The sequence below is a fragment of the Musa acuminata genome, chromosome BXJ3-10 (assembly GCF_036884655.1).
Source record: "Musa acuminata AAA Group cultivar baxijiao chromosome BXJ3-10, Cavendish_Baxijiao_AAA, whole genome shotgun sequence".
Lineage (NCBI taxonomy): Eukaryota > Viridiplantae > Streptophyta > Magnoliopsida > Zingiberales > Musaceae > Musa > Musa acuminata.
The window spans coordinates 5,085,440-5,090,185 of record NC_088358.1 but is presented as its reverse complement, the minus strand read 5'-3'; the positions used below and the strand labels follow the sequence as shown (position 1 = coordinate 5,090,185).

Below are 4,746 nucleotides of genomic sequence, written 5' to 3'. Positions count from 1 at the left end.
GGAGACAAATGAACAATTTATTAGCGAAGGGAGACTTTAATATCAAACAATATTTAAAGAAAGATCAGTGGTGGTTGTCGAGGCCGAGAGCCTCGAAATGGCACGTGCATCCGATCCGTTTATAAGAGCTAAATGGAAACCCTACCACACGCATCACTCGATCGTTGGGTTCCCTTCCCTCTACACCATATGCGCTTCCTCGAGCCATACAAAGCCGGCTGCCGCTGCTGCCTTTCTTATTTGGATCAGTTTCGGACCCTTCCTCATTTGATTATACTTTGATTTTTCCTTCTCTTTAATCTTGTTTTGATTCGATGATGCGTTCGTCTGAGAACACAAAGCAAAATGTGAGATAAAACTTTCGGAATCACAACACTTATAAGATAATTTTTTTTTTATTGAAACAACAACTTGAGATAAACATTTCCCACAAATGAGCTAGCAGCTATTTTAATCTTAAATATCACCCTACGAGATAATTATATTTCTTCTATAATCTTCGTATCGACAAATATCACCAAGCACCCAACAATATACAAGAATAAATAACCAAAGACATATAAAACTTGTACCAGCAAAAAAAAGCCGCAAAAAAATTAAACCAGAATGCCATTGTGAGGGTAATGGAGGAGCATTCCACTATAGATGCATTACTGGTGAGGATGACTAAACAATAATACTCCGGGAGGGAGAAACAGTCTGTATCATCAATAGCTTGTAGAAATGAATACATCATCGACATGCTTTTTGCTCTTAGCATGCATGTGAGTGAAAATAAGTTTAAAAACCCAGCTTGATTGCACCACAATAATTTTATATAAAATTCATAATGCTTCCATGTAACAAGGGCCAAGCAGGAGTCTAAAGCAATCAGAGAACTTTGAAGACCATTGTCGTGTTATCTACATTAACTTCGGATTAACAAGTCTCATCATTTTGCTTTGTGAGCAAACCAAGAAATATATAATTCTATGTAAGGTGATGTTATAACCAAATAAATTAACAGTACATCATCATGTTTACCGTACAAGGCAACAAGCAAGCAAAATTGTCGAATGAGTTGGTGATCGTGCCAAAAACATAAGCAAGTCTCTACCAATACACAAATTAATTCTTTAGTGGTTAATAGTAGTTAGAGGATTTGTACCTAAAAAATGACTCATGAAATGATATTTTTCTTGGTATCTTTCTGCGAAATCCACCACCATCATATTCAAGAAAATAACTGGCAATATGAAGCAATCACAATTGCAGTATTATTATCCACATTTACTTTAGATCAACAAGTCTCATCATTTTGCTTTGCCATGGCAAATCATGGATATCATGTGCATAAGGTGATGCAAGAAACAAAATCAATTATGAGACGACCCATAGGTTTTCCCAAGCTTTTCTCACAAAGCAGGATACAGACAGACTACATTGTCTTATGAGCAAGTTGTAATTCTAGTGATCAACAAAAATCCTTATCAGTGTGCATAATTGATATTAGCTAGAGATTCCATGGTAAATTATGAAATGCAATTTTTAACCATCCTTAAGAAGTAATTGTCATATGCATTCACAGACTAACCAGTTGTAGGTCCACAAAGTGATTCTGAATAACAAAGAAAATTAAAATGCCTGTGTCGGGCTGCAGTCACACATTTATCAATTACTTTAAACAATTAAACCCCTAATTCAGGGTGCAAAGAGCATCAAGCTGTCTGTAAGCAGACAAACCAGAGTGACTGAAGTAATTATGACAAAGTCCCAAAATTACGGAAATGCACATTAATTCTCTTTTATCAGTCTTTGAAGAAAATTGCTTAAATGTGCATCTTAACAATCAGGACAAAGAGAAAGCTTAAGTGATACTAATACTCAATGTTTGAAAGAAAAACTTAGCCATGCTTTTTGGGAATATATAAGGAGATACACACACACATATGTATATATATATGATAATATTATTCATAGAAAAAAAATAGCAAACTTCAATTTCTGTATATAGAATCTATAAAAAGAAATAGCATCAAGAATGAAACCAATTTTGACAAAAGAATTACACAGGATGAAGTAACTACATCAACCTATGAATCAATATTTCTTCTGCCAATTCATCAATATAGCACCTTGATACCAATTTCTCGTCATTTCCTTGCAGCCAACGTAATAGCAGCAAGGGGCTAATAGTGCACATTTACTAAATTTTCCAATATACGATTTAATAATGTGTAGAAGTTAAATTCATGTGGGAGCTCATGACATCAAGTTAATGAAAAAGTTACATGGATGCCAGAGATCAATATAATTCATGTTTTGTAAAGCATGTCAAAGGTCTAGGTCTACATTTACATCAAGAAGAATAGTTCTACACCTCAACTAAGATAGAAAAATGGATAAGCTTCTAACGGACTATTAAGAAGGTAACATCCTTTTCAAACTTATCAGTTCATATTTAAGAAAATATCTCAGATAAGATATTTTGAACATTCGTCACCACTGAACTAGAAAAAAATGCTATCTAGGAAGGATGAACCACCCATGAAAAATTTTAGGGAGCATGGACTGATGCAACAATGTCACACACTTCCATGCTGTCTCAAACTCTCTATCGACAAAGATGGATTAGAAAGGGTACGCTAATTCCGAAAACATTGTTACTTAGGTTACCAATTGGCTTTTCAATCTAAGCCATCGAAATTAGCACATTTAGATTGTATGCCAAACCTTACAAGATTGCCTAATATAATATCCTTATTTTCTCCAAAACCTGAAAACAACAAGAAAAGAAATCAAAATAATATCCTTATTTTCTCCAAAAGAACCCGCAAAAGAAAATCTACAATCACTAAGAAAAACTAAATGCACAAATAAAAAAGCTAGCTTAACACCCAAGGTAAGAACATAAGATCGGGAGAAACCGTGCCCCTCCCCTTCTATTTTCTTCTACTCTCTGCCTTTGACGATCGTCGAAGCTTATCAGTATCACAAGCAGGAATTGGCAAAAAGAAGAACACAGAAGGCAAAATAACGACTAAGAGTGCCCCGACTACCAATTTTCTATCCAAAACCAGATCCTTCCAGCGAACAGAAAAGAATGCCAGAATCCAAAGATCAAGATACCGGAAAGAGAACCAAACCATCGAAGAATAATGGGAAACCAAACCAGCCGCAGAGGCCCACGATGCGATCCCCGATCACAACCTAACTGCGGCTGCGAACGAGGTCGATCCTTTAGGGCTTTATAACCGGGTGGGGTTTCCGTTCCCCATGCCTAACGGGCCTTATAATAGCCTGCTTACAGAAAAGGGTAAGAAATATGTAATAATGGACATAAATTGAAATTATAAAATTTGTAAAGGGTAAAACTATAATTTGATAAAAATCCTAACCTCGAGAGTAAAAATGTAAATATGTTAAAAACCTAGCCTGTGCTGTCTATGCTCGCGCGCGGCCGCTAATATACTTGATGATATGATTTTCTAATTTTTTTTATTTTTAATGAGCCATTTATGGTATAATTTTTCTATCCAAAACTAAATCCTTTCGGATCAGAGAATAGAAAATAATGTCAAAATCCAAAGATCAAGATATCGAAAAGAGAACCAAACCAGTCGCAAAGGCCCATAATGCGATCCCCGATCACAACCTAACTACGATTGCGAACGAGGTCAAACCTAAAAGGTTTTATAACCGGGCGAGATTTCTGACCCCCCATGCCTAATGGGCCTTATAGCTTGTTTATTGAAAAATGTACAAACTGTCCGAGAGGCGGAAGCATAGTCGAGTCCTTTTCTAGTTTATAAATGTAAAATCTTATAACAAATTAGCCACTCTTAATGTTTCGATCGTATATTTATTTATACTCTAAAAAATTATTTTTTAAATATAGAAATACCAATTTAACTTTTATGAAACTATAGAAATATCAATTTAATTTTTCTAAATACTAAGGATCGAAAGTAACTAACTATTAGGAAGAATCTATAATTAACTCATATTTGAATGATTTAAACCGAAAATATACAGTTTCAAGTTTTTATGGCAATAGTTATTTTTTCTTTACCATATTTACTGCAAAACTTCTTTGCTTTTAGAGGAAAATTTATACCCTTGGAAGATGACCGGTCCAAGTTTTGTCGATAATATTTTCTTGGCGAATTAAAGGGAAAAGCCCTCTTTTTGGGTATTTTCAAAAGTTTTGTTTATAATATTAGTCTGGCACCTCTTTTTTGCCTCACTTTTCAAAATATGTCCTGACATGATAAGAAGGCTTTTTTTCATCTTTTCCTATAGCTTTGTTCCTATGTACTAATCATAGTGTTCTCCCATTAAGTTACAATTACGTCAATTCTCTTACGTAATAATTTATGGACAAACTTATCTGCTCTTAATTTTCTGATCTTTCGTGGTGTGTTTTTGGTGATTTTAACACCATTTTGAATAGTCGTGATATATCTAGTGGTCGTAGAGTTCAAATTAAACTTTTTGTTAGAAATTCTGATTTAATCTGAAATTTATTGATTTGGGTTTTTTCCATTATAAATACACTTGGTGTAATAATCGCAAACGTATTTCTATTCGCTTCGATGGTATCTTTGGTAATTCTGCTTGGTTAGTTTTTTGATTAATCTTTGGATCATTCACCACTTAAATTTCAGATTAAAACCACTAATATTGTTGGTACTAAATTTGTTTGGCTTTCAAAACTTTTAGTCTAAATATCCTGAGATTTAATCTTATCAAATCGAACCAGATACA

The 4,746-nt window shown here is 34.2% G+C and overlaps 1 long non-coding RNA gene and 1 other non-coding gene across 2 annotated transcripts; both read right to left on the bottom strand.

The window, feature by feature from the left end:
* On the bottom strand, positions 1-3,261 carry LOC103999824 (uncharacterized). Its single transcript, XR_001975769.2, has 2 exons — positions 3,126-3,261; positions 1-327 (listed from the first exon to the last, which is right to left on the bottom strand). It is a non-coding gene; the product is annotated as an uncharacterized LOC103999824 (long non-coding RNA).
* LOC135652009 (small nucleolar RNA R160) lies at positions 866-941 on the bottom strand. The gene has a single exon (XR_010502025.1). It is a non-coding gene; the product is annotated as a small nucleolar RNA R160 (small nucleolar RNA).
* Positions 3,262-4,746: the final 1,485 nt, after the last annotated feature.